The following is a 13,074-nucleotide window of genomic DNA, read 5'->3' as shown; positions in this document are numbered from 1 at the left end:
TGCAAAGCACGTCCATATAGCAATCGGAAAATCTGGAGTCCGAGCTCCAAGAAAGGCATTGCGCATTTTTCATGTTTCTTTTTTCGAGAAAAGTCCTGGTGGTCTTACAGTTATTCTCGGGATCGCTTTTTCATTTTAATCTCAGAAAAAATACCGCGACTACACGATTCGGAAGCGATTTATTTGCAAAATAAGATAGATGGGTGCGATCCACGCAAGAGCGGTTTTCTCAATTAATATTTTTTCTCTTAATACACTTAAGAAATGGGATGACAGAAAGTAGCTAAAGCAATCAGCTTAAAGAACAAAGGTGAAAACCGTAAAAAGCTCGTTCAAACGTAGTGTTTTAATAAGTAAGCTGTCAGACAATCATTTCAATAGGCTCTAAATTTAAATGTTTGACATAGTGCTATTGGGTGCTCTATCGATAACCGATGGGGCCGTTTTACGTTCGCTGACAATACAATAACTGTCCAGGGGCAGACGGATAATAACATTTAATCCGTCTTTAAGAATATATTAAGTTCACTATCAGTGTCACATTATGACAAAGGCATTCAGTTAACTGAATTTAAAACAAAGGCACTACCTACATATTTATTTTTCAAAATGAAGTCTGTTTTAAGAATTTCGAAAAATTTTGATCAGGCGCTACTAAAAGTTCATTATATGCTGCCGGATCAAAATGCATATCCACTGCAGGTTTCTCGCTAAAATATTTTGGAAGGGACAAAACGATTTAAAATAAAATATGCATTTGTTACCAGTTTTATCAAAAGACATTTTTTAGACTTCCAAATACATATTTTTTTTCCTTTACAGCAACTGTAAAAGTATTTATTCTACTAAAAGAACGCTTAATTTTTGCATAAAAATATTTTGACAATGAAGAGTTAATGCAGAATATATTCGATGAAATAATGTTGAATAATTGTAACAGATGAAAAAAGTCAGCTGCTGGATTAAGGTATTTCTCGTCTTAAAATAAATTACGTGTTTTTTACAAATGTATATAAAACGATATCTGCCTGTACCTAAGTCTACCTAATTCTGTACTGAATGAGAATTAATGCATAACTGCAGCAACAGAATGTGCGATTTCGATTGAACAATATTTTCGATTAACAATATTTCGATTTAACAATATTTCGATATCAACAATATTTCGATTGAACAATATGTATATGAAGCAGAAGCACCTGGATTCAAACTTGCACTGCTTCCTTACTATAACGAACAAGACGCCGCCTAACCGGTATAGTGGTTAGCATCGCTGAGTGAAGGACCCGGGTTCCAATCCCGGAAAAGGCATGGGTATTTGTAAATGTATAGTGTCTGTGCGGCATAACGGTACTCTAAATATGTGGCGAATCGGAAGTCCTCTCGTGTGGTTTGGTGGAAGGGGAGAGGGATGGAAGACCCTCGGACCCTTCCCACCAGGGGTGCTCTCCATCAAAACTGGGGGCAAAACTGAGCTAAATCGCACTGTCACCTGAAAGAGGCTCAAGCAGGCGTATTCTAACGCTGCTTGCCACGAGGAATTTCGTGGGCTTGGGCTGACTACGTCAGACAAGTGAGCCATAACTAACAACAACAGCGAACAAGACATTACAAACATTTAAAGGTAGTTTTAGCCTACTGACGTAAATAGCGGGTTATTTTGTACACTCTGTGATGAAAAAATTAACTGTGCATTTTATAAAAGTCGTTTTTTTAATCAAAAGAACTTGATAATAATAAAGGAGTACAATTTCTTCAAGAATATTTTTCATTAGAATATACACTCATGTCCATAAATTAAGGATAATTCGGAGTCACGCGGAAATCGAACTCTAAAATAAATATATCACCTGTAAAATCACTACACACATCTTCAAGAATCATATGCAAATTTCAAGAAGTAACCAGATGACACCGATGGTACGTCACAATGACGAGAGTGTAAGAGAGTGATACATAAGGAATACAGGCAAAGAAGTAAAATTGTTTGCAGGCGCTTTATAAGCATTTCAGTGCAATAACCGAATAGGACGAATAACCGAATAGGCCGTATTTGGATGATTTTTTACGTGGTAGAATTATCGGTCGTCTGGAATGTGGGCGTACCCAACTGGAAGTATCAGACGAACTTGGAATTGCCCAGAGTGACATCTCCAAGCTTTGGCAACGTTTCCAAGATGATGGTAATGTGAGTAGACGTTACAGCACAGATCGCCCCAGAGTTACAACGCCGAACGAGGACTGGTATTAGGCAGTTACTGCCAAAAGAAACAGGCGGAGCACAGCCTCAGACCTGTCTCGTGAGCTCTTAAGCCACTGGTACGACAATTTCAAAGCAGACCGTGTACAGACGCTTAGGGCAGATTGGTCTATATGCTCGTAGACCTGTCAGATGCGTTCCACTTACTGCAACTCACTGTCGCCTGCGGTTAGCCTGGAGTGGAGAGCATGCATTGTGGACACCGCAACAGTGGGCTTGTGGGATGTTTTCCGACGAGTTCGGGTTTAGCTTGCAGTCTGATTCTCGCCGGACTTTCATATGGAGAGCTAAAGGTACCCGTTACCACCAAGAAAACATCATTGAACGACACCGTTACGGCGGTGCAGGAGTGCTCGTTTGGGGTGGAATTTTTCTGGGTTCCAGAACTGACCTGCATGTTCAAATTGGAACCATGACAAGCCAAATCTATCAGGACGTCATTCTGGAACAACATGTACGTTTGTTTCGGGGCGCCATGGGCGCACAATTTGTGGTTGTGGATGACAACGCCCGTCCTCACCGTGCAAACATCGTAAGCGAATGCCTTCAATCGGAGGATATCACCCGTATGGACTGGACAGCATTCTCACCGGACAAGAAACCAGTAGAGCACGTGCGGGACATGCTTGGCCGACGAGTTGCAGCCCGTCAACCTTCTCCTACATGTCTACCGGAACTTCGGAGAGCATTGCTTTTTGAGTAGTATAATATCCCCCAAGATCAGATCGATAATTTGATATTCAGAATGCCTAGGCGTTGTACGGACTGTATTGCATCTTCTGGGAGACATACAATGTATTAACAATCATACCAACCATGTAATATTGGTTTTTTGTAAATAGGTTTTTTTTTTTGTAATTTGCTCCAGGGAGAAAAATCGCTAACTGTTTTAATAATATCAAACATATAGCATCTTTTTTTGCTCTTTACCTTTTGTTTAATAAATAAGTTTTACAAATAAGTCAAATTTGTTTCGCTTCAAACTCTTCCTTTGCCAGATTTTGCATTATCCTTAATTTATGGACATGAGTGTAAAATGATGAAGATACTCAAAAATCATGATTATTCTAAAAGATTTTACTTATCGAACAGCTGTCTTTTATTTAAGAACATTCTTCATTTCCCTACATCCATTAATTGAACTGACGCACGATTCAGCAATATTACCTAAGTCGTGCAACAGTTCAATTTGAAATAAAAAGTAATGTGGGTCAAATTTGTATTATGCTTAAGATTGCCAAAGTTGCTCCGTCCTAAACAAGTATCACAAAAAAAAAAAAAAAAAAATCTGGCCACTCTATATAATTAATAGCTTCTCTTTTTTTCAAATACACTACACAAATAAATTTTATCAACTCTCAGAAAACCAATAATTAAACCGTAATTTAATGTGATTTAATTCGTGAACCGTAATTAAATTCGATTAAGATTTTTACTGTTTAACCATCAATTAAAAGCAACAAACAGTTTACCACGAACTAAGCGGTTACAGAACATCTGTCTCTTCGTTTGTCTGACAAGTGTAGGGGGTTTAATGTTTCAGCATTAGATAAAATTGTTTTAAGAATAAGTTTCTCATAACAATTTCCTTTTTTAGACATTATGTCGCAAGATATGCTCTGCTTTAATTTCATAGCACGTAGGAAATACAGACCGCTTGACATGTTTAGTTCCATACTCCTCGAAAAAAATTATAAAAAAGAAATAAAATCGTTATCTTGAAAAGGGTTACAAGAGGACCAAGGGCGCATCTTTTCACCCTCTCCACACTCCCTAGCCAAGTTAACCCTCAGAACAACCCTAGAGACTTAAGATGAAAATATATTGCTGAACGAGAAATGTTGAAAAACAACTTACCTCACTGTAACCTCCTTGCAGCAGAGGCCGCAGTAGTTTTTTTCTTCCCCCTTCGACAGGCACGTTCACTTCTTTTCCAGTAACTGAAAAAAAAAAAAAAAAAAAAAAAAAAAGAATAAAAATTTTAAAGAATTGTTTACGATAAATTATGCAGAATGTGAAATCGGCAACAGCACGTTGAGAAATCGGTGAGGTCTGTTTTACTTTTTTGTCCTTTGTCAGGCACACATGAGCAAATTCCCAAAACGTGAGAGAATACGCCGTTTTATAATTAGATGCGCGGGTTGACACTTGTGACAAATAAAGAAGTTAGGATTTCAGTAACCAGATAATTTTCACTAAGTCTGATACTAGTTTGAATTACATTTATTTAATCACACACACACACACACACACAGAATATATGTATAATTCGGAATACGGGAGAAAAGAAATTTAAATTCCCTTCATTGTACACTAACTGATGCTACATAAACATAAATAAAAAAGTTGGAAAATATTACCAAAATAGTTAAATTTTTTATAACCCTTATGAAAAGCAAGCCTAGATGACAAAACCAAAATAAAACCAAAAATAGAAACAATAAAAAAAATCTGAAAGGTTTCTGATTTTAAATTACGTCCAAAGGGACTTTTTTTAATATTTTGTGTGTTACTTTTATTTATTAAATATCACGTTCTTTGCACTTAAACCATAAAATTCAGTTCAAGAGCAATATCGCAAAATAATTTTAAACTGAGCACATCTTTAGAATTTCCGATACACAGTCTCACTCGCTGGAGATAAAAATGTTTTTTCTGTATAACGAAGCCACTGCTCGCTTTGAAATCCTTGAATTTGTTAATCAGAAATTAGTTTTAGTTTTACAAAATATGAATTCGATAATAAAACAAATTTCAAATTCCAAATTAGGGATTCCAGATGCCCATATTCGGTGGAGGATTACGTTATTCAAAATTCGATGGCTTTAGGTATCGTTGTTTTATCACAATGCGAGAAACATACAAACATTTATACAAATTCTTCATTATTTAATTTGTTCAAATATAATACAGGTCTGTAATATTTGGTGGCGACAGTTTGAAAAACGAACCAACCTAATGTGCTAAAACGAAATTAATAGTCCTTCTGGGCTAACAAACATATGACAGTTGAAAACTTGGAAATATGTCAAGTAACTGAACTTTTCTACAAATATAACTCTTCTCTGAAACAAAGCCACTGGCGTGGCTTTGTTAAAACAAACGTATTATGACATGTAAATGTTGCGTTAGTTACAGTTTTTTAGATTAATTGATGTTTGAAATTTTGTAACTGAAGACGATGTAAATTACATAAGAAGTCTAGAAGATCATGTTTTACCAAAAGATATCGTTTTGTACGCTCATTATTTGTTTAAGCGGAAGAAACCAATTATCATATAGTATGTTTTAAGCAAATACTTTGGACACTTGTATTTGTTCCGATATTAGCAGCAGGAAGCGACTGTGGAATTTTTTCATTTGTACAATGTGAATTTTTTTAATTTCCACAGTGGATATTACATTTATTACATGGTTTATCTTTACGCTTATATACATTTCAGTAATAGCTGGTAACGGCAAATGAAATCTGCAAATATTTGTGCACAAACATGTTACAGAATTCCAGCATTTTATATCAAACTGCGTTTAGTTCATGGTAATAAATAAATAAATAAATAGGCCCTTATGTGCATATATTTTATGAATCTACTCAGGTTTTCTTGAAATTTACAGAACATGTAATCTATCCATTGTTTTTTTTTTTTTTCCAAATAAATAAATAATAAAATGAAAGACGCCAAACCGCACAGTTCAAATCCATGTATTTCAAAAGTCAATTGTATATCATTCAGATAGTTATAATACAATGAAATGAGCATAAAAATACACTGCTGGCCATCCAAAATGCAACACGAAGAAGGATAGCATATACCAAGCCAAATTTATTTCAGAGATTACCCATAGAACCAATGTTGACTGATTTAAAATGCAGCCTTCTCTGAGGTGAGGAAAAGGAAGAAATCAGTGTAATAATGAGTGTTGTAATTAATCCATGTAATGAATATGAGTAACGAATAATATGTAATGAAATATGTATGTAGTATGTAATGAATAATGAGTGTTGCCTCCATGTTTTTCAATAACGGCTAACGTTTTTCAATAACGAGGCACTGAGTGAAAGAGATTTGGGATGAGTTGATGGAAAATAGCAGCCGTTGTTGCCTCTACATGTAGCCAAAGTTGATCTGGTGTACCCACGAGTGTGGCATGCCCAGCTAGGGGTTCTCCAATCATTGACCAGACATGTTCGATGTAACATGCAGTACGGCTTCCACCATGCTACATGTTACACCATACTGAGTATTGCGTGCAACGTGTGATCACGCACTGTCCTGTTGAAATGTGGGCGTCAGCAAGCTCTGAAGGTAAGGAAGGGGAAAATGTTGCAAAAACCTCAAAGATATAGCGTTAGCTGGTTAAGAGTGCCGATAATACATATTAGGATGTAACAGACAGGAATCCAATACAGCCACACACCGTACATCGGAGGCAGAACCAGTATGACGATGCATAACTACAAGAGCGAGCAGTCTCTCTCCAAGGTGTCTCCAAACTGTAATCGACCATCGTTGAATTGCAGTCAGAAGCGTGATTCGTCCGAAAACACAATGGCATGCCATTCGGATGCTCACCTCCGCCGTTCATGCAAACGGTTGTGCTTTAAAGCTAAAGGTAAGCGAAGCAATTGAAGCCTAGCGGGCAGTCCATTGTACTGTAAACGATATCGCACTGCATACATCGATTGTTGTGTTACATACTGCATTCTTTGTGATATGGTTGCGGATGTGGTAGTGCGCTCCATTAGTGCCATGTGCACAAGATGCCTGTCTTTCCGTGCAGCTGCGCGACGAGGTGATTGCAATTGCTCATGTCCATCAGTCGTTCCCTCCTTTGCATCTACCGATTCTATATTCGCGTGACTAATGCTTGGCTACGTTCAACACGATGACTGATTTCCTGGTAGGCTAATCCACAATCTCGTATGCAAGGATTCTACCTTAGTCGAACTTAGAAACTTGCTCGAATGATGCTCGTGTTTTCTACAAGAATGCTGAAGCTGCACACATACAAAATCTCACGACAAAACGATTCGCATCATTCAAAACAGATCGTGAATCGCGGTGGTGCACAAGCATTTAGCTACCGTGGGCTTTAACCTGTCTTTGGATTTGCTTCTTTAAGATGCTCTGCCGTTAAACGGAGGAGAAATGGGTTCAAAACGACCAGTATTGAGTTATGACTAATTTAAGGCTTCCAAGTTCCAATTTATTGCGGCGATTAGCATGCGCTTTGCATGCTTTCTTTCTTTATATTCCTTCTATGAGCGCTTCAGCGGTATTCAGTGCTTCAGAGTCGGTCCGCAGGACAGGGCAGCAGAGAGGAGGGGCGTGACCAATAGTTACGTGGATGTAGGAAGACATATCGTGTTGGTTGAGAGGTTCCAAGGCGATGGTCTGCAAAAATACATAATTTCTTGGCAAAAATACTGTAAGAAGTAAACAAAGTTTCTTAATGATAATAGTAGAATATGTCATCGAATCTATAAACTTGGTCTCATGACAGAGATTTCTGTAGGGTACGTAAGATAAATCAGGAAATGAGCAGGTGTGTAGTCACGTTATATGCATGCCCATCAAGATGAACATGAGGTGCAATATTTGATAGATATACAAAATGAAAATACATAAGCTGGATACACTACAAAATGCAATACAATGCAGCAGAAAATGATCAATATGATACTGTAAAATCGAAGAAACTATAAACATAGTTTGATTTAGGGCAATCTTATTTTCCTTTTATATACTGATTGTAAGCAGCGCTGCAGTCGCTCATGACGTGCGCGTGACCTAAAATCGTAATCATTTGCATATTCCATCGCGGTACACACATGATGCAAGTTTCATGCTGTTTGGATGTTTCCTTCGTGGTACTGCATTTTGGAAGATCAGCAGTTTAGTTTGAGGACAAAAATAGCATGACTTTCTTCTTCATGAAGTTTCCATAACTCTCGCAATCCAGATAACTGTATAAACTTTTTTTATAAACGAAACTAGTTTCATTTCTATGTTTGTGAATTCAACTTGTTTTATCTAGTTGTTTTATTTCACAAGATAAAACAATGATACTCGTGAGATAAAGCAAGAGATAAACAATATTTATTTCATAATAATTATTTTATATAATTTATTATATAATAAATAAATAATATACATTTACATGAAAACTTTTCGACTCAACAACTTCTACTGTTTTACAATTCGAATGTTTTAATTTTAATGTTTTCTAAAATGTATCTGTGGCTAGCATAGGTTAATAAAGATATATTTTCTAAAATGAAATATATTTAAGAATAGCGTATGCTACTAATATAATAGAATTCAACTGATAAAGGCTATACATATAGTATATATGCTTATTTCTTACGAGGACTTAAAATTTATTTGAAGTTATTAAACTAAGGCAACACGTTTGAATTTTTGTTCATACTTTTTAAAATAATAACATTATCGTCTGCTTTATACAGCAGTGAGTGTTAAAACGTTTAGAAAGAAACGACAGTCATAAACATGAATTTTTTATCACCACATACGCGTTTGAAATTAGCTTTAAATAAAAGCAAAATAAAAAATTAATTAATTAATAAAAAATACTACTATGTCTAGGTTTATAATAAATTAACGTTATTCAGAATTATATCTAATGATACGATAATACTCTTTACATTTGAAGGAAAAAGGTAAACACTTTTAAAAAGAAAAGTGTCTTTAATAATTATCCTTCTTCCCTTTACGTTTCTATTGATGTAACACACGTTTGATTCTTTGTTTTCAAAGTATCTTTCAGTTCAAGTACGTTTCAAAAAATGGCAGAAAAGTAAATTGAAAACTAACACTAAACTGGGCAAAAACTGCATTCGTTAGCTAAGAATAACAGTAAACTGAAATTCATGTTTAATACTTATTCGATTAAAAGTTCAGTAGCAAATAATAATGCAATAGCAAATAATAGATATTATCTTCGTAAAATCATTACAGAATTTAAAACCCTTACTTGTAAGATACGTGTCAGACAGGTGAACATTTGGAGAGTATATGAACAGGTGTATGAATTTGCGTAATATGTAATAACAGAGATTTATGGCCGCGGTAGGTATTACACCGTCGCATGCGAACAAATGAGTTTGACACTTGAAATATATGGCAATTCCATACTTTACTATTACTTTTCCGCCAGGGAGAATAAAAGCGGGGAAGGGGAGGAAAGAATGAATATCGAATACAGTTTATAGATATTTTTTTTTGGTTAGAAAGCTGTAAAGTTATAAACCAAGAATTCATAATAATTTATAATAAGAAAACTTTCCATATACCAGTTCCAAGGAATACAAATTCGATTTAAAACCATGAATGAAAAAAATTTAGTCAGAATTTAAATTAGTATTTTAATATTCAATCTCCTTATTTAAAAAATCTGCAAAGAATAATCTTTAATCTCAAAAATACCAAAACCAAAAGTAAATTTTAAGTATTTAAAAAGTAGCTATTATCATTGATCGCAGATTAATCGACTTATCAAGGGAATAAAGCAATATACCATCAATAAACAACAACTAAATTAAACTAAAATTTTTAATAGACAAGAGCCTTTTAAGCATTAAGAGATAATTCAAGAAACTTTTAAAAATTTAAATTAAAAAGAAAAAAATATTTATATAACAGAATTTTAATCCAAACTAAATGTGGTCACCATTATTTGAATATTTGAAAAAGGCTCGATAATTGGTTTGTCTTTTTTTCGTTTATTGTATTTTAACAGAGATTGGATGTCTAGAATATGTAAAATATTTTTATTTCTATAAAACAAATTATAAACTTCACTTTTTCCCAACGAAATTAAAAAATTCTTATCTGTTTTCCTAAACATAAAAGCCAATCCTATTTCAACTGAAATAAAACAAAGTAAATAATTTTATTTAGGAATGAACTAAAATTAAATAAAATCGATAAAGTAATATTCCACTTTATTTAGGTTTATATTTAAGAAAAAGATTACATTTTATCTTCAAGAATAAACATACACACACATCTACACCTAAATAAACGGAAAAAATTTCAGATTTGCTGTCTATCACCTCAAGACTTGTAATTAAAATAAATAATAAATAAATAAAATACAAAGTAAATAACATAAAAATTAAAAATAAGAATTTCAAGAAATTACAATCTGATCTTCGTATTCAGAATTCCAGTTTAACATCGCACATTATTAAATCATACATATATTAAAAACGAGTTGATCAAAATAGCAGTAGCAAAGGGAAGTGTGCATGATGTTATTCCACATAAATTATGTCACGTGGAGACTTTTGCAATTATATTATAAAAAGCCTTAATTAATCGAAATAAAATGCATTGTTTTCACAATATAATGCATTGTTCATGCATTGTTTAAATGCATTGTTAAAAGTTGCTTGCACACGAAATAAAATAGAAATCATTTCTCTTTTGTCACGTAATGAAAACAATACGACCTTCAAAGGTATTGAAAAAAATCCGTTATGTAAATCAAAAATTTACAAAAGTATGTAATTGCACATATTTTGTCAAGACAAATCAAGAACACTTTGCACAGAAAATAGAATTCTAATGTTTGTTTAATTTGTATTCGGAAAAAAAAAAAAAAAAAAAAAAAAAAAAAAAAAAAAAAAACGCGCTTGTTACAGCTAAGAAATAACTCATAAGGTATATTACAAACACTACACCCATATGCAATCATAGATGCTTTTCCACTAACATTTATAGGTTACATGTTTTACGAACAAAGTCACTAATATTTTTTTAATGTATACAATAAGTGAAGTTAATTTAACAACTTTTATAAGGCTATTTACTGCACCACATTATCTTTTATATTACATGCTACAAAGATAAAAATAAAATAATAAAAATAAAGAAATATAAAATCTGAAAGCTTTCAGGTTTTAACGTTTTGTTGGGTTTCCTTTATTTATTAAATATCATGTTCTTCGCAACAAAACAAAACAAAAAAACAATAGCAATATCATAAAATATTTAAAAACAGCATATCTTTAGATTTCCGACAGACAGTCTCGCGCGTTGGAGATAAAAGTGCTTTTTCTGTAGAGTGTTGCCATTCTTTGCTTTGAAATCGTTAAGTTTTTTAATCAATTATTCGTTAAAGTTTTACCAAATTATGAAATAGGTAATAAAAAAATTCAAAATTCAAAATTCGGGCTTCCAGGTGCCTATGTTCGGGTTATTCAAAATGTGATGCCTCTAGGTACGTTGTGGCTTTACAGTGCGAAAAACATACATACATTGATACATATTCTTCGTTAATTATTTCGGCCCACCAGCGGCCGAGCGGTAAAGACGCTGAACACTGGTAGTTTGGTCTGAGGTTCGAATCCCGCGAACGGGCTGGCTGCATGGGCGTTTTCGTGGTTTTCCCCATGTGTAACGTGTATACGAGCCAGTTTCCCTTAGAAAGTCCTCCACGAAAGGCATCCCTCCCTTTAGGCAGATAGCCCTCGTGTGCTTTGCCATAATTAAATACACCAACGTTAATTATTTCCTTTAGCTATAATACAGGGCGATAATATTTGGCGGCAACAATTTAAAAAGTGATTCGCCGTTTATAGTGATACGCCACAAAATTCTGTTTTGAGACTAAATAGCCCTTCTGGGCTATTGCCTTTGGGCTAATAATAAAAGTAAGTATACAAATTAGCAACAAGCTTAAATTTACTGGCGACAGAAAGAACAAGTGAGCTGTAAAATCGGGGTTCCGGATAACTGCAGTCTGAACGGTTAAAATTATGTTTTAGATGATTTTAACGTATTTATTTCATTTAATACATCTGCATTTTATTATGCCTTTCGGAAATATATTAATATTCTTTCACAAAGGTTTGTGAGACATGCAATCATCATTAAAAAAATTGATCTGAGTGTATCAAATTTTCAAAATTTGATACACTCAGATCATTATCGTAGAATAATAGAGATAAGAAAAATTTGAATGATAAAAATAATTCTTTCCTTTTTTCTTAATTATCTCCACATCAGTAACTCTCGTTATCAAGAATTCAACATTTTTTTTTTTTTTTTTTTTGAAATCGATCTTATTTCGAGGTTAAAGCATTTCACCTGGTCATATCAAATTTATTCAAAGAAAATTTCTCCCACCACATAAATTTTGGCGATTAATTTACGACAAATAACCTTAAAAAATTAAAGTTTCAAATTTAATTTGCACCCCCCTCAAAAAAGGGGGTCGTCGAATTTTATGCTTTGAATGCTCAACTTAATTCTAATTTAAAATCTAATAAAAACACTTCATTTCGATTTTTTTAATCACTAAGTAGAAAGAGAAGTAGTGTAGTAGTGTAGAATGGTTTAGAAAGATACTTTTAATATTTTAATATGTAAATGTACAGTCCCTACACGGTACTACTTCAAACAGTATCTCTACTTTGTCAATAGAAAGCACCAACTAGAATAGCAGAAGTTCAGCGGGGAAATAAAATTAAATGGAGAACTTCGTAATAAAATTGGTCATGAACTTGGTTAATTTTGTGTGATTTTTCTACCACTTGTGGTTTATCGTCTGTGTTTTCGGAAGGTTTTCTTTTGATGTAATCTGAGGATGTCTATTAAGATAGTCGAATAATCTTAGAAAAATAACTAAGTTTACGAGTACATTTTAGTAAAAAAAAATTCCATTTTACTGCAGCATAAATGAAGCATAGCGGATTGTTGCCGATCTTCAAGCAATACGAAGAAAATATCAGCCCTAAATATTGGTTTCTAATATAAAAATTTGAATGCAGAAAATATATTGTACAT

At 33.8% G+C, this 13,074-nt stretch overlaps 1 protein-coding gene across 7 annotated transcripts in view; it reads right to left on the bottom strand.

The window, feature by feature from the left end:
* Positions 1 to 13,074, bottom strand: part of LOC118193314 (uncharacterized) — a 277,544-nt gene that overhangs the window by 129,113 nt on the left and 135,357 nt on the right. For all 7 annotated transcript variants that reach the window (XM_085822060.1, XM_085822063.1, XM_085822064.1 and 4 more), the window contains one exon: positions 4,118 to 4,200. The gene's annotated coding sequence lies outside the window, so the exon portion shown is untranslated. The remainder of the gene's footprint in view (positions 1 to 4,117; positions 4,201 to 13,074) is intronic.

This window comes from Stegodyphus dumicola, chromosome 8, assembly GCF_044657685.1.
Source record: "Stegodyphus dumicola isolate Sdum_Otavi_A_Nest chromosome 8, ASM4465768v1".
Taxonomy (NCBI): Eukaryota; Metazoa; Arthropoda; class Arachnida; order Araneae; family Eresidae; genus Stegodyphus; species Stegodyphus dumicola.
The sequence above is the reverse complement of the archived record's forward strand: the minus strand, read 5'-3'. Positions and strand labels throughout refer to the sequence as shown.